Source organism: Papio anubis, chromosome 5, assembly GCF_008728515.1.
Source record: "Papio anubis isolate 15944 chromosome 5, Panubis1.0, whole genome shotgun sequence".
NCBI lineage: Eukaryota > Metazoa > Chordata > Mammalia > Primates > Cercopithecidae > Papio > Papio anubis.
Window position 1 is genome coordinate 111,989,130 of NC_044980.1, and position 17,326 is coordinate 112,006,455.

General features: G+C 38.9%; 1 long non-coding RNA gene, 1 other non-coding gene and 2 pseudogenes across 2 annotated transcripts; 3 read left to right on the forward strand and 1 right to left on the reverse strand.

The window, feature by feature from the left end:
- The first annotated feature begins 1,345 nt into the window (after window positions 1-1,345).
- LOC103885355 lies at window positions 1,346-6,301 on the forward strand (annotated as a pseudogene).
- On the forward strand, window positions 2,317-2,420 carry LOC116275082. Its single transcript, XR_004184049.1, has one exon. It is a non-coding gene; the product is annotated as a U6 spliceosomal RNA (small nuclear RNA).
- LOC101006635 lies at window positions 5,398-6,885 on the forward strand (annotated as a pseudogene).
- Window positions 6,886-8,010: 1,125 nt separating this feature from the next.
- LOC103885356 lies at window positions 8,011-13,566 on the reverse strand. Its single transcript, XR_648395.4, has 3 exons — window positions 13,056-13,566; window positions 12,822-12,881; window positions 8,011-8,043 (listed from the first exon to the last, which is right to left on the reverse strand). It is a non-coding gene; the product is annotated as an uncharacterized LOC103885356 (long non-coding RNA).
- Between the last annotated feature and the right edge of the window lie 3,760 nt (window positions 13,567-17,326).

Here is a 17,326-nt window from a genome sequence, read left to right on the forward strand (position 1 = left end):
GTAATCCCAGCTACTCGGAGGCTGAGGCAGGATAATTGCTTGAACCTGGAAGGTGGAGGTTGCAGTGAGCCGAGATCTTGCCACTGCACTTCAGCCTGAGCGACAGAGCAAGACTTCATCTCAAAAAAAAAAAAAAAAGAGAGGGATTAAGTACCTTGGTCACGGTCACACAATAGTAACTTTCAGAATTTATAAATTGGAATCATTAACAAAGATGTCCAATGCCAAGGAACTTGTCTGTCTCCTTAAAAGCACTGAATAGAAACAAATAGTTCTAGAAGTTAGCAGTATTAAGTACAAAGAAAAACTGCTGAGAAGGCACTGAGCTACTTTCATTTCCTATACTTTATATTAACTCAATTTTTCAAGACTTCTGGCTCTCCTCATGATTTTCTGGAAATTTTAGCTTCAAAACTTGACTCAGGAACAAAATAGAAGCCCTGAATAGACCAATACCTTGAAAAATGTGTCAAAGAACTGCCTCCAGTATACTCTAGGCTCAAGTAATTCTGCAAATGCATAATTTCAAACATTAAAAGATTAAATGTGATTAAAACTGTCTTGGAAACATGGAAAGCTATTCAGTTATTTATTTTATTTTATTTTATTTTATTTTATTTTATTTTATTTTATTTTTGAGGCAGAGTCTCACTCTATCACCCAGGCTGGAGTACAGTGTCATGATGATGGCTCACTGCAGCCTTAAATTCCTGGATTCAAGTGATCCTTCTGCCTCAGCCTACCAAAGTGCTGGGAGTACAGGCATGAGCCACCATGCCTAGCTCAGATCTTGGTTTCTAATATACTGAAATATATTAGTTTATATTTAATGCTGTTTAATTAAAGGAACAAGCGTTCTTTGGAGAAATGGTCAATTCTAAAAATGGGGCAGGAAATAAACAAGATAAGGCTTGAGAATCTTGTAGTGCCAGAAAGTAAGAAAGTATAAAAATAAACATAATTTTAAATCATTCAAAAGCATAATGATGGAGGTACATCAAAGGGACAGAGAAGCCAATGGAAAGAGCTCCCAGTGACCAATGCTGGAACAATTTGAGCCACAAAATAGTTTAATAAATACTGAGTCTGGGCACAGTGGCTCATGCCAGCACTTTGGGAAACCAAGGTAGGAGAATTGCTTGAGCCTAAGTGTTCCAGACCAGCCTGGGAAACATAGTGAGACCTTGTCTCCACAAAAAATTTAAAAAATTAGCTGGGTATAATAGCATGCACCTGTAGTCTCAGCTACTTGGGAGGCTGAGGTGGGAGGATTGCTTGAGCCCAGGAGGTTGAGGCTGCCGGGAGCCGTGATTGCGCCAGTGTACTCCGGTCTGAGCAAGACACTGTCTCAAAGAAAAAAAAAAAAAAAGAAATATTGGATTATAACCCAATGTGTAAAATGAAAACCCATGAGTTTATAGTGATATAAATAAATAATTGAATAAATAAATGTGGGAGGAAAAACAAATCTCCCATGCAGAAGAATCCCAAGTAATTTATGTAGGTACTCCATTCTCAAGGAGGGGGAACATAATTCCTCACTCCCTAAGAGTGGTCTGTGCATGGTAACTTTCTTCCAAAGAATACAGAATGGAAAGGGGGTGGGAAGAGAGTAATTTTTCAGTGGAAAAATTTGACAAACACTAACTCATGGTCAACATGAGCACTATAAGTCATGATGGTAGTGTGTGCCCTTGTACCATGTGATGAAAATGGCAATTGGTCTCTGTGGTCTTACTTCCAAAACCCATAACCCCAGTCTAATTATGAGAAAAACACCAGACAAATCCCAATTGTGGGGTATTCTATAAATTATCTTATCACTACTGCTCAAAACTGTCAAGGTTATTAAGAACAAAGCAAAACAAAAGTCTGAGAAACCATCACAAACAAGAGAAGCCAAAGAACACGTGATTAGCAAATATAATGTGGTACCTTGGATGGAATCCTGGAACAGAAAGAGGACATTAGGTAAAAACAAAGGACAACTGAATAAAGTATGGATTTTAGTTAACAATAATGTATTAATATTGGCTCATAAATTATGATAAATGTACAAGACTAACTTAAGATGTTTATAATAGAGAAACTGGATACTGGATATGTAGTAACTTTCTCTACTATCTTCACAATTTTTCTGCAAATCTAAAACCAATCTGAAAAATATTTATAGTTTTAAAAAAGATAATTGTGGGCAGTTAAAACATAAACTAAAACAAAAGTTATCTTCCATAATAGAAACATGAAATACTTAGGACTAATCCTAATAGGAAATTAATAAGACCTATGGGATGAAAAGACATAAAACTTCAGAGTGTGCTCGCTTCAGCAGCACATATACTAAAATTGGAATGATACAGAGATTAACATGGCCCCTGCACAAGGATGACATGAAGGAATTAAAAATTAAAAAAAAAGAAAAACCAACTTCACTAAGTGATGTGAACGTTTTTAATAACTAAAAGTGTATAGCATTTGCCTCTATAGAAAACTGAATATCACTACCACGTTGTTTCTTCCCAAACTATATAATGTTAATTCAATCCTAAAAGGGGTTTATTCACTGCTGGTGAAAATGTAAAATGGTAGTACTATGGCAGTTTCTTAGGTTTCAAATATATACCTACCTTTGGACCCAGCCCTTTTACTCCTCTTCGAAAGAAATGAAAATACATGTTCACACAAACACTTGTAATTAAATGTTCATAGTAATTTTATTTGCAATATCCCTCTCAGTGGGGGCTGCTACAATAAAAATACCATATACTGCAGAAATTTATTCCTCACAGTTTTGGAGGATGGGAAGTCTAAGATTAAGCCACAGGCAGATTCAGTTTTTGGTGAGGTCCCACTTCCTGGTTCATAGACAGATGGCCATCTTTTCATTGTTTCTTCACACAACAGAAGAGGCAGAGGAACTCTCTGAACCCTTTTTTATAAGGACAGTAATCCTATTCATGAGGCCTCCAGCCATATGACCTATTATCTCCAAAGGTCTCACCTCCCGACAACCATATGACCTATCATCTCCCAAAGGCCCCCACTCCAAACACCGTCACATTGGGGATTAGTTTTCAACATATGAATCTTGGGAAGACACAAACATTCAGCTTATGGCCATCTTAAAACTGGGGGAAAAATCAGAAATATTCATCAGTAGATCAGTGGATAAAGAATATGGTATATCTATACAAATGGAATAATACCCAATAACAAAAGAGGAATTAACTACTAAAAACTGCAACAATATTGTTGAATCTCAAAATCGTTGTGCTGAGTGAAAGAAGCCAGACACACCATATAATTCCACACATAAAAAGTTCTAGAAAATGCAAACTAGCATCTACTGACAGAGAACAGATCAGTGGTTGCATAGAGCCAAGGGCAGAAGTGGGGTTATATGCAAAGTGGCTCCAGAAAACAGAGGTGACAGAAATGTTCCATACATTGTGTAATACAAGTTTCACAGGGGTTATACATCTGTCAAATATCGCCAAATTTTACCTTTCAAATATATGCAAGTTATACATACATTTGTATGTATGTAAGTTATACCTCCAAAAAGTTTTTTAAAAACCTAAATCAGGTGGGGGCCAGAGATGGCAAAATAATTTTTTCTTATTTGAGAATAGGAAAGAAAAAAATTTTATAAAAGGTAACGAGTGGGTCCTGTCAAATGAAAAGCAAATCCAGATTTAGTAAGGACACACTTTGTTGGAAGGATTATTATAAGAGGAAAAGGGTCTCTTTCAATAGGAGAAGGGGAGCTATTGCAATAATAGGAACTATTTGACCATAATACCTGCAAGCTTCTCAAGAGTTAGGTGAAAAGAGGTTTTCTCTTATAGAGAGGAGTAAACTAGATTAGAAAGATTCGGATGTGGGCAAGTGGGATAAGAGAATGGGGTTAAAGAATGTTTTACCCTGAAGTCAGCCTTCTCTCCAGAGCTGCTGTTGAAGAGGGGTTACATGCTGACTCAGAATGAGGATGGGCCAAGGTTCAAGGACCTGGGGAATAGACAGAATAACTTAACCAAAGTGTGATTAACAAGCATTTTGTTCCCACTGATCATTAGTACAAACAAGTTTAGTTAATCATTTATGAGGCAAAGAGTGGGAATTTGGAGTCTGTTTCTGGCCTTGTCATAGGTGAACAAGGCAGTATACATGAGTTTTATCTAAATTATATGGGAAAAGGTGCTTCTTTTCAGCAAGGCCTTTCTGAAACACAAAAGGGTGGGGGATTTCTCCATCTTTGCTCTTTTCCAGGAGCACAGAACTTAGGTAAAATTCAACACTGTCAGTTTCTTCTAGACAAGGCTTCCATGTTGCACAATTCTAGAGGGCATTTTATTCTTTCCCAGATAGGCATATAAAGATATGGTAATTAAGACTAATCAATTGAAAAAAATAGATAACTCTTGAAGAGAATTTATTACAGTACACAGAACAACCTAAAACATGATAAAAAAAATTTAATACCCATCAATGAAAAAAAAATCACATATTATTAAAAGTATGACATTGCCGGGATGCCCGCTTCACACGTGCAAGGGTGACAGGAGCCATGGGGGCTACGGGGATGAGCCACATGCTGGCCTCTTTCTTTGACCTAGACAACATGCTCATCGACATGGCCGGGGCAAGCAGGAGAGACCTGTCGGAGGTGTTAAAGTTCTTACAACCAAAATATAATTCTAAGAAAAGGCTGAAATCATCTGTGATAAAATTCAAGTTGAACTCAGGAAGGAATGTTTTCATCCTTACAGCACATGCATTACTGATCTAAGGACTTCAATTGGGAAGAAGCAATCCAGGAAACAAAAGATGGTGCCGCCAATAGAAAATTAACTGAAGAATGTCACTTCCTTGGGAAATCTACATGTTTACAGCTTATGACACTAGCAGAAAATATCAAAGTCATGCTCTCCGAACTTCGAAAGGAGGCCCGCCTACTTTTATTAAGGAATGGGGACAGACAGACCCAGAGAGAGAAGATTGAGGCTTGTGCCTGTCAGTCGTATTTCCACACTATTGGAGGTGGAGAGTAGAGAGAGAAGCCAGCACCATCCATATTTTATTACTGCTGCAGTCTTCTCAAAGTACAACCTGGGGACTGTGTGACAGTCAGTAACACATTAGAAACCGACGTCCAAGGAGGCCTCAGTGCAGGATTGAAAGCAATGGTCTGGATCAATAAAAATAGAACAGTGCCACTGAAGTCTTCCCCAGTTCCGCATTACATGGTTTCTTCTGTGCTGGAGATACCTGCTGTCTTACAAAGTATACACCACAAAGTCAGTACGTCCAGTTAAAGCACATAAAAGGGCATGATTATAAACTTTAGAATCAATTTGCAGAGTTTGAACTAAGAAAAGTTAGGGCATTCCACTTACTATGGTCCAGAATAACTGTACTTATGATTTAATGATGAATATTGCAAAGGTCCTCCCAACCCTATTGCTTTTAAGTTTTAACAAACAACCATTGACTGGTATTTATATCTGAAAATTCAGATTGCATTAATAGAAAGTAGTATAGCCCAGAAAATTTGAGGAAATATATTATTTGTTAGTCTGTAACAGGAGATTTTTAAAATAATTTTATTAATCTTTTAGTATCTTGGCTGCATGATACCAAGCAGGCTAGCTTACACATGGATACACAAATGCCAAGTTTATCTTCTGGCTTAAAAATATATATTTTTTAAAAATAGATTTTCTAAAACACATAATAGATTTATCACAGCAACTGAATCTGGTTAATATGAAATAAGTTCTAAGTCACATGCAAATCAAGGTATTTCATCATGAAATTATTTTGCATGTTTTTAAAATATAAAACATAATTTTGCCTACTTTGGAGGTATACTTCCTTTTCTATTATGAATCTGATTTTTTGGCATGACCTTTTTTTTTTTTAGAGGAGGACACAATTTTTTTTTCTGATGTGTGATAGATTTCTCCAGTTAAAAAAAAAAAAACTTAAAATCTACACATGGTCGGCTGGGCGGAGTGAGGCGGCTCACCTGAGCGTGGCTGGGCCCAATCCTGGGCTAGGGCTGGGGCTGGGAATGGGGTGCAGTGAGGCTGGGGGCCGGCCCTGAGCTCATCCTGCATGTGGGAAGCGGGGCTCAGGGGGCGCCAGAGCTGGAGGCGGAAGCGTGAAGTTAGCACTGAGTGGTCGAAGAGAAACTGGGCTGAGCAGACGTGGCCAGTTATCACCAAGAAGGGCAGATGCAGCTGCCCCTAGTTGACGCCATTCGTTTATGTCTCATCGATACTTTCTCATCTAGCATTTGCAAGGCTTGAGTCAAGCTGTGCCGTGGCACGCTATCAGGGAGTTACTTGATCCTTCCCGCCAGAAGAAACTTACGTTGGGAAATCAACACCAGCTAGTGTGCTTCTCTGTAAAGGCTCAACGTATACGACAGATTTCACATGCGCAGAGGCTGTTGAGCAGGCTTCATGTGCGCTGCAGTCAGAGGTCACCTCTTTCTTTGTGGATCGGATGGGTCCTTGGGTGTCCTCTCTTCACAAACTTCATCATCTTCCTCATCTTTTTGAATACGATTTTATTGATAGTTGAAATAGAATTGCTGGAATCCGCAAATACCTAACTGTGGCCATTGAAGCTGACCTTGGAGGTGGTAACTTGGTTATCTTGTTTATTTTCATCCTGGTGATCCTTCTTATGTGGCTATCCAGCTTTTCCCTTTTCTGGAAGAGTGGAATGTCTTTAACTTTGTTGTTACCATGTTGTGCAGGCACTGATGAACTTGGAAGACAAGTAAAGTGATGGATGGCTTCAATATCCTTGGGCCCAGCAAAAGATAATGAACGGAATTGTTGGAAATAAAGAATTCAAAACATAAATGTCTGTTCAGATAGAAAAATAATCTACAGATGGTCCTTCTTTCTCACCTGTGCACAGTGAGCTTGTAGCTTCCTTGTAGTCTTTACCTCTCAAGGAAATGTTTTTACTATCTTTTCCTAGACACACAATGGGGTTGAGGGAGCTAGGCTGTCTTGCTGGAGAGAAGTGCAAGCCACATGGCACCAAAGGTCATTTTTCTTCAGCGTATTCATAAAAGCAAAATGTCTTTGGTGCAGCCTAACCATGCAGCTCCCCTTCTGTTCTCTACTGACAGTGGTTTCACCCATATGATGAACAGAATAGAAAATTCAGTTTTGCTGTGAGCCATTTCCAGAATTGGAAATTCCATAGTTATATGGATGATTGCTCTGGTAGACTGGTTGGCATGTGTGATGCTGGGGCTCATTCTTTTAGCTGTCCCACAGGATGGATGTAGGCAGTGTCACATTCATTATGCTTAGGATAAAGTTTCATCCCTTTTACATAGTGGTGACAAATCTCAACAAGATTGTTCCTAGGATGTTAAGTGAGCAGTTCTTCAGCAAAAATGATGTAGGAGAAAAAAAATGGAATTTTTAAATTTCCTTGTCTTCACAGTTTGTATTCTACATAGTACAGTAAGACAATGTTAAATTCCATTTGCACCCTTCCTTAGGCAAAAACTTTTGGTTATCTACCTGCTGAGTGGAATGTTACTGAAGATATTTTCAAATATTGAAATAAACCTATGATTTTATTAATTTTTTTTGTTTTAGACAAGGATTCCTTAAAATTAAAAAATTTTTAAACAGTGAAAAAAAAGTATGATGTTGGGAAAATGGAATCTTTGGATAAAAAGCAAGTTAGAACTACACATGACATTAAAAAGAAAAAAAAAACAGGTCACAGAGAAAAAGTTGAATTTAAAAATGATACTACCAGGCCAAGCATGGGAGGTTGAGGTGGGTGGATCACGAGGTCTGGAGTTCGAGGTCATCCTGGCCAACGTGGTGAAACCCCATCTCTACTAAAAATACAAAACATGAGCCGGGCATGGTGGCACACACCTGTAGTCCAAGATACTCAGGAGGCTGAGGCAGAAGAATTAGTTGAACCTGGGAGGTGGAGGTTGCAGTGAGCCCAGATCATGCCACTGCAGTCCAGCCTGGCAACAGAGTGAGACTTCATCTGAAAAAAAAAAAAAAAAGATATCATATTTTGTAAATTCAGAAAAAATATACCTTAGTATTTGTTTGATATCTCTATAGGAAAGGTCTTTATAACCATAAAGGCAGTGCAACAAAAGCATAAACAAAAAATGTTTATTTGATTAATAAAACCATAAAACATTTGTATGCCAAGACCAATGTAAACAAAATTTTAAAACACCTAATAAAATCTACTACTAAACCAGGCACCATGGTTCATATTTATAATCCCAGCACTTTGGGAGACCAAAGTGGGATGATCGCTTGAGCCCAGGAGTTCAAGACGAGACTGGGCAACACAGCAAGATCCCATCTGTATTTTTAGTAAAATTTTTTTTTAAAGATTTTTTTAAAAATCTGCTACTACACTCCCACCCATAAGGAGCAGATATATCTTTAACTTGGAAGTGGTTGCTGATATGGAGGAAGAAAAGATTTGGAGAAGTTACATCTTGAGACCATTGAACACAGACCTGATAATCAACGAATGTGCACAGATGTGACCAAAAACCTGATTTGCAGTATCTCCTGCCTGGAGCCCCACTTTTCCAACTTTTGATCCAGCACCAAAGAGGAAAGGTTAGCACAGAAGGAGGCCTCTAGAACCCTAATCCAGCCCTGCTATTTGCATCCACTACAATTGGTCAGATGAATCCTAAGTGGTACTGATTCTTAAATGTTTTAATATTACCCTTGATTATATAGCTATCACTCAAGAGCATTTTTAGGACCAGTAGGAAGAACCATCTCCTCCTTCTCTTTCTTCCTCCCACTTGTGCTATGATAGAACTATGTTAAAGAAGTTTACTTTTGTAATTACCCAGAGGGATGAGAATGAAGATTATTTACTGAAAATGTTTGGCATTAGGAGACTGGAATAATAATAAAATAATTATCTATTGTCGGGGAAAACCCCACCCCTGATATTTATTGTGGATTCTTTTCTATTTCCCGAGTGTCTCGGCTGGTTTGAGAAATAAAAGGAAAGAGTACAAGAGAGAAATTTTAAAGCTGGGTGTCCGGGGAAGACATCACACTTTGGCAGATTCTGTGATGCTCCTCGAGCTGTAAAGCCAGCAAGTTTTTATTAGCGATTTTCAAAAGGGCAGGGAGTGCACGAACAGGGTGTGGATCACAGAGATCACATACTTCACAAGGTAATAAAATATCACAAAGCAAGTGGAGGTAGGGCGAGATCACAGGACCTCCAGATGGGGCGAAATTAAAATTGCTAATGAAGTTTCGGGCACACATTGTCGTTGATAACATCTTATCAGGAGACAGGGTTTGAGAGCAGACAACCTGTCTGACCAAAATTTATTAGGCAGGAATTTCCTCATCCTAATAGACCTGGGAGCACTACAGGAGACCAGGGCTTATTTCATCCCTTTGGCTTCGACAGTAAAAGGTGGCCGCCTTGAGGGGGCCGTCTATAGACCTACCCTCAGGGCGCATTCTCTTTCTCAGGGATATTCCTTGCTGAGAAAAAGAATTCAGTGATATTTCTCCTATTTGCTTTTGAAAGAATAGAAATATGGCTCTGTTCCGCCTGGTTCACCAGCAGTCAGAGTCCAAGGCCATCTCCCTTGTTCCCTGAACATTGTTGTTATCCTGTTCCTTTTTTCAAGGTGCCCAGTATTGTTCAAACACACATGCTCTACAAACAATTTATGCAGTTAACGCAATCATCACAGGGTCCCGAGGTGACGTTCATCCTCCTCAGCTTACGAAGATGACGGGATTAAGAGATTAAAGTCAAGACAGGCATAGGAAATCACAAGGGTATTGATTGGGGAAGTGATAAGTGTCCATGAAATCTTCACAATTTATGTTCAGAGATTGCAGTAAAGACAGGTGTAAGAAATTATAGAAGTATTAATTTGGGGAACTAATAAATGTCCATGAAATCTTCACAATTTATGTTCTTCCACTGCGGCTTTAGCCAGTCACTCTGTTCGGGCTCCCTGACTTCCCGTAACATCTATAATGCTAAATAAAACATTTGTCAATAGGGGTAAGAAATGAGGAGCGAGTGAGAGAAAAGCAAAGGTCAAAGACAACAGATGGGAAGGCACCACAAAGAGGTAATGGAAGATAGCCTCCTATTTGTCTGTGGCAACTCACACTACCTCTCATCAGGGATTCCAAAGCTGATATCAATAGTCTAGGCTTATGGATATTGTTCTGTATGTTAAACTATCTAAGGAGATAAAAATCTCAACCTTGGAATTCCTTGAGGAACATCCCCTCTTGAAATTTTGAGCCCTAGGAAGCACCTTGGTCTAACATGTCATCTGTTATCTCCTCATTCTAGCCAATAACTAAAAGTCAGAAGCCCTGAATTTATCTCTCCTTTTGAATTATTCTGTTTTGAATTGAAGTGTAGACAGAAGTATAACTTCATTTAAAAGCATCCTGGCAGTTGCCTTTTGCTTTTTATCCTTAAAGCCTTGAGAGAAAATGTTGGAAAATAATTATTAGTAGATTTTGGGTTTTAATGTTCAAGTTCCATAATCAGTATACAGAGTCAAGATCCTTGAGCAGAAAGAGGCACTTTTGCTCATCTGCTTCCTCCAGAGCAACAACCCTGTACGTGAGTTTCTATGGTAGCCTGAAAGAACCTTAAAATTAAGAACTGTCTTCCAACAACCCGCCTCAGGGTTGTTAATAGTTAGGTTCATGTAGTGAACCTAACTATTAACAAAGAGCCTCAGAATGGTGCTAGAATTCAGTCTGAGACTAAAATATGGGGACACAAACCATCCTTATATAATTATGAAATTCTAGAACCACTGGGCTCCTCAATGATAATCTTGTATAACCTTATACTTAAAGAAGCTAAGAACCAGATATTTTAAGTTACTAGTGAAAGATTTGACAGAAGGCAGTGGTATATAGAACCAAGCCCCCACTTCCTTTCATGTATTTTCATAAGGGTACTACATAGGCTGGGCACAGTGGTTCACACCTGTAATCTCAGCACTTTGGGAGGCCGAGGCAGGAGGATCACTTGAGGTCAGGAGTTTGAGACCAGCCTCGCCAACATGGTGAAACGCTGTCTCTACTAAAAATAGAAAAATTAGCCAGGCGTGGTGGTGCACGCCTGTAATCCCAGCTACTCCAGGGGCTGAGGCACAAGAATTGCTTGAACCCGGAAGGCAGAAGTTGCAATGAGCCAAGATCATGCCACTGCACTCCAGCCTGGGCAACAGAGCGAGACTCTGTCTAAAAAAAAGAAAAGAAAAGATATCATATAAATTATTAGGAGAAGTGAGACTATAATGGTGCTATCTATGAACCAATCATTCTGTGCTAGGTACAACACATTGCTTAAGCTTGTTCTGCAGGTTTAGGGTAGCTTGAAGTGAGTATATTTTACTTGGACAATTAGAGATTGCTGAACAAAATCTATAGATTATAGTAGTATATCTATGTTTATTTATTTAAAAAATTATAACGGTATAACAGAATGTCCTTGTATTTGGGAATTAAACACTGAAGTATTTTGGGATAATGAAGTAGCATGTCTGCAACTTACTCTTAAATGGCAAAAAGTTTGTGTGTGTGTGTGCGTGTGTGTGTGTGTGTGTGCGTATAGGGGGAGAGAGAGAGAGAGACAGATATTGCTTTGTAATAGGATGAAAACAGATGGAAAGAAATGCACAGATTAAATATGTTTTAAAGTCAAGAGATTAGCTGATGGTTTAAACATATAGGCTAAATGAAAGAGAATCATGGGAAACATAGATTTTGGACTGGAGTAACTGAGTGATAATGGTATCATCACATGAGATAGAGAAGACTGGGGTGATCAACATGTCTGGAGGAGAGGGGTGGCAAAATGGGATACCAAGAATTCTGTTTTGTTCGTGCTATGTTTAAAGTACCACATCAAGGTATCAAGTACACATTCACATATATGTGTATAGGTATGTGTATATACATATATATATATATGAGAGAGAGAGCATGGCTATATTATGAAAAAGTCAGAGATAAAAACAAAGATTTTAAATAAATGGTGGTATTATTCCATGTGATTTTGATTTTTTAAAAAACAGGCATTCAAGTGTGTCTTACAAATACCTACTGTTTGCCTGATTTCAGAAGGGGCAGCAAATAAAATGAGCCATCATTTTCCTATATATAGCCTTTACTAAAGCTGGAATAGCTCCATGAGATCTTTTCAAATCCCTTTGATTGTACTGTAAACTTTTAACAGATCTGGAACACAAAAATGACCATTGGTTCTTCTATAAACATCTGTTTTCAGAGCCGGGTGCAGCGGCGCCTGCCTGTAATCCCAGCACTTTAGGAGGCGAGGGAGGAGGGTCACTTGAGGCCGGAAGTTTGAGACTAGCCTGGGCAACTCGGCAAAACCCTGTCTCTACAAAAACCAAAAAATTAGCTGGGCATGGTGGCTTGCACCTGTGGTACCAGCTACTCGGGAGGCTGCGGCAGGAGGATTGCTTGAGCCCAGGAGGTCGAGGCTGCAATAAGCCAAGATTGCACTACTGCACTCCAGTCTCGGTGATAGAGTGAGAGCCTATCTCATAAAAGAAAAAGAAGAACATCTGTTTTTAGTTTACTGTTTGTGGGGGTGGGAGTTGGTGGAGAAAGGAATGGAGAACAAATGAATTAGGGGAAAATCTAGTAATTCTCAAAACAAAAGTAAATCACTGAAATAGTATATGTATGAGTTAACAGAAATGAGTCAGAATTCTAAAATAAATATCCTTTGAATTTAATCATACCAACCTAGAAATTCCTGCAGAGATGAATATGATATAGCCTTGCCACTGGCATACCCCTTTCAATCTGAAAGAGAGCAGCATTATGTTGAATTCCATGCTGTAGCAAATGGTACTATATCAAAGCCCTGGTGTTATTTCTGAAATTATAACTTTGCAATTTGTAAAGTCCTTTTACCAACACTATTTAATTTTGTACTTCCCTACAGCCTTAAGATAAAAATAAGATATGTATTATTACCTATATCTGATAGATGAAGAAAATGACAGTCTCTGAAAAATGAAATGGCTTGTCTAAAGTAACATGGCAATCTTAAGTGAAAAGACTATGTTTAGAAGTCAGATCTTCTAATTCCTGGCCGACTGCTCTTTCTGTGACATCATAAAGCCTTTTTCATCCTTCCCACATTGTTGAGTAGTTATTTACTAGCAGTTTCCCACATTTTATGAGATACAAAATCAAAATAACATAGAGTAAAATGAATGGCTGACATCATGAAATTACGTCAGAAATAGCTAAGATTAAAGTTTATATTTCCTGAGTCACTATTTCTTAACTAATCCATTAAATATTCACTGTTGATTCAGCTATAGATGTTTACCATTGTTTCTTTTGGCAGTAACTATGGAATACCTTGAGCTAAAACTATGGGGAAAATATGCCTGGCATTCCCAGCACTTTGGGAGGCCGAGGCGGGTGGACCACCTGAGGTCGAGAGTTCGAGACCAACCTGACCAACATGGAGAAACCCTGTCTCTACTAAAAATACAAAATAGCCAGGCGTGGTGGCACATGCCTGTAATCCCAGCTTCTCGGGAGGCTGAGGCAGGAGAATCGCTTGAACCCCGGAGGCGGAGGTTGCAGTGAGCCAAGATCGTGCCATTGCACTCCAGCCTGGACAACAAGAGCGAAACTCTGTCTCAAAAAAAAAAAAAAAAAAAAAGAACAGAAAAAAGAAAAAGAAAAAGAAAGAATGCTTGGGCTGAGGGTGGTAGCTCATGCCTGTAATCCCAGCACTTTGGGAGGCCGAGGTAGATGGATCACCTGAGATCTGGAGTTCAAGACGAGCCTGGCCAACATGGTGAAACCCCTTTTCTACTAAAAATACAAAAATTAGTTGGGTGTGCTGGCGTGCACCTGTAATCCCAGCTACTCAGGAGGCTGAGGCAGGAGAATCTCTTGAACCTGGGAGGTGGAGGTTGCAATGAGCCAAGATTGTGCCACTGCACTCCAGTCTGGGCGACAGAGTGCGACTACATCAAAAGAAAAAAAAAGAATGCTTATAATTCCATTTCTCACTAATTTTACTGTATATTTTTCCAAGTTTCCAAAGAGATAATGGTTATGTTGTACAAGCAACATACATGTTTTTACAACCTTTTTGCAGGAGGAAGTTTAAAAATTGCTAAAGCAGAAAAAAAAAGAAAAAAGAGGAAGTTTAAAGAAAAACTAAATATAGAAATAATGTTAGACTATCAGATGTTAGAATGCATGAGTAGGGTTATTGTGGCAGCCACACATGGGAAATCTTAGCTTTTACATTTTGGGACATGTTCTACACAATACCCCTATTCACTGAAAATGCCATTATATGAGCATATGATGGTTGATTGATTTTGTTTATTTTACGAGAGATGTGAGTGCAGTTTAAGTATAGCCCAAAGAATAGTAAGTTGAAATGTTTCTCTTCTAGATATCATGTTTCTCTTCTAAAATACTTTTTTTGTAAAAAAAAAAAATGCATTTATTCTTATATTCATATAATAGCTTTTGAATACAAGCTCCAAAATTAAAATTAAATATGGTAACAAATCAGCTGACAACAGTTAATTTTGCCCCAAGTCATACAATTACAGTCTCAATTGACTTGTTATTTACCCTTAGAAAGTCACTCTAAGCCAGCTGTGGGGATTCGTCCCTGTAGTCCCAGCTACTTGGAAGTCTGAGGCAGAAGAATCACGTGAGTCCAGAAGTTGGAAGCTGCAGTGAGCTGTGATTGTGCCACTGTACTCCAGCCTGGGCAACAGAACAATACTCTGTCTCTAAAAAAAAAAAAGTTACTCCTATACTAAAAACACATACAGTGACCCATAACTGTTACATAAAACAGACTAATAATTGAAGATTTAAAAGATTCATACTCTGCTATGCATATATTCAGTTAAACCAGAATTATTCTAAAACAGTATAATCCATAATGTGGAAGATCAGTAGTGTATATATAATCCAGAATAGTCCATAACCCTGAAAGAGAAATTAAGGACATGGATTTTGGTAAGATATGAATATTTGCAATCCTGATAGTTCATACCTCCTTAAAAAGATGAAAGTGTATTATGAATACTAAAGATCTGACTAGATATGATAAGTTTATTTGCCCTAACCACAATATATTTTCTTATTTTCTTTCCCTTCCTTCTTTCCTTCCTTACTTCCTTTCCTTTCCTTCCTTCCTTCCTTCCTTCCTTCTTCTTCTTCTCTTCCTTCCTTTTCCTTCCTTCCTTCCTTCTTCCTTCCTTCCTTCCTTCCTTCCTTCCTTTCTTTTCTTTCTTTTTCTTTCTTTTTCTTTTCTTTTCTTTTTCTTTTCTTTTCTTCTTCTTTTTCTTTTCTTTTTCTTCTTTTCATAACTTTTCTGTCACCCAGGCTGGAGTACAGTGGTGTGATCTAGGCTTACTGCAACCTCCACCTCCCGGGTTCAAGTGCTTCTGCTGCCTCAGCCTCCTGAGTAACTGGGATTACAGGCCCCACCACCATGCCTGGCTAATTTTTGTATTTTCAGTAGAGACAGGAATTTCACCATGTTGGCCAGGCTGGTCTCAAACTCCTGACCTCAGATGATCCACCTGCCTGGGCCTCCGGAAGTGCTGCAATCACTGGCATGAGCCACCGTGCCCAGCCATCCTAATTACAATATTTCAAATAAAAAAATTATGATAAATAATCTTAAAGAGTCTGAAATCAGTTCTGCTATAGATAATTCATAAAGGCTGCCCAGCCCATTTCTGGCTCCCAGTCTAGTTTCCTGTCCCCATACTCCAAAGTCCTCTTCCCAAGAGAGAAGTTCTTGATTCCCTGCCTGGCTCCAAGCTTTGGAAACAGTGCTGCCTTTCCTCAGGTAGGACAGCCCAAAAGTTATTTTTTTATTGTGCTTTTTCATATTTTCTAAATGTTCTATAATAAAGAATTTTAAAAATCAGTTTTTAAGAAGCAATAAAAATATTGTAAGGGATTTACATTCAATATGCTAGTGATTCAGTAATAAGTGATACGTGATTTTGTCTTTTGTTGCATCCTTGTTCTGATTTCCCATAACAATTACCATACTCATAACCTAGGCCTTCCTGGTTGGAAATTGTCTTGTTCCCTCTGCCACCACAGAGGACTTAGAGCCCTTCACTGAGCCCTGCCTCCTGCCACTCTCATCCGTGGAACTGGGTCCCCGTTAACTGCTGGCTTACTTTTCCCATATTGCATGCCATAACAACACTCATGCTCAGGTTACTCCTGTTACACCTGTGTGAACCTTCCTGATAGGAACCACTTTTCTGGCTCACCACTACTACCTGTTGCTGTTTTCCCTAGAGACCAAGTTCTGTAAGTCTTGAGGAGGTTGCAAACTGATGGTGCGTAGGGCAAATTTAGCCCGCTAACATATTTGGTTTGCAACATTCAATGTTTGAAATGTTTACATTTGAATGTCCTTAGGCCAGACATATGTTTCCCAGTTCGCCATAGTCTCTAGCACTCCCTACTGTATATCTGCCCCTTTACTGGTTTACTTACTTGCCTGGATCATGAAGTCATTTAAGTTAGATCCTTACGGAGAGAGTCCCTCCTCTATCCCTACAGAACTTATCATCTCAGTTGGGCTCTACTTACCTAGTGCCTCAATAGAATATCTAATTCTAAGTCTCAATTTTGCCTAGTCTTTCTGGCTCCGTTGATGTCAGCAAGTCCATTGTGGGAAATAACAATACTGCCTCAGTTGCAAGAAGGAGAGCCAGGAAGATGGTAGATATTGGATGCTACTCTAGAATTACTGACTTGTTTACTACGTCCCTCCAAATTACAGCTTTACAGCTGCTCTCTGAAGAAATTTAAAAAAAAAAAAAAAAAAGAAAGAAACTCACCAGAAGAGGGAAGCAAAGAACAGCCCAGATTTGCATAAACATACAAATCTGATGACGACTGAAGTAAGCATTACTGCACTTATTGATGACCTTTAGCAGCTATCACAAGGATGGATGTTCATTGCCCAACCTTTCCATATGTAGTAGGTCCCGAAAATGCACCCAGTCCCAGGCCCACATTCACTATGATTTTAATCCTTTATTCTCTACTGCATATTGAGAATTTGTTGAGTTTGAGAAAACATAGCATATCAGTTAGGGGGAAATTTGGAGGGGGAAAGAGTCCAGATAGGGGGAACATTGAAGGAGAATCAGAATAGAATAAGAAACAAGAAAGCAAGCATGCGTGGAAGTAAAGAGGAAGGTGGGGGCCAGGCATAG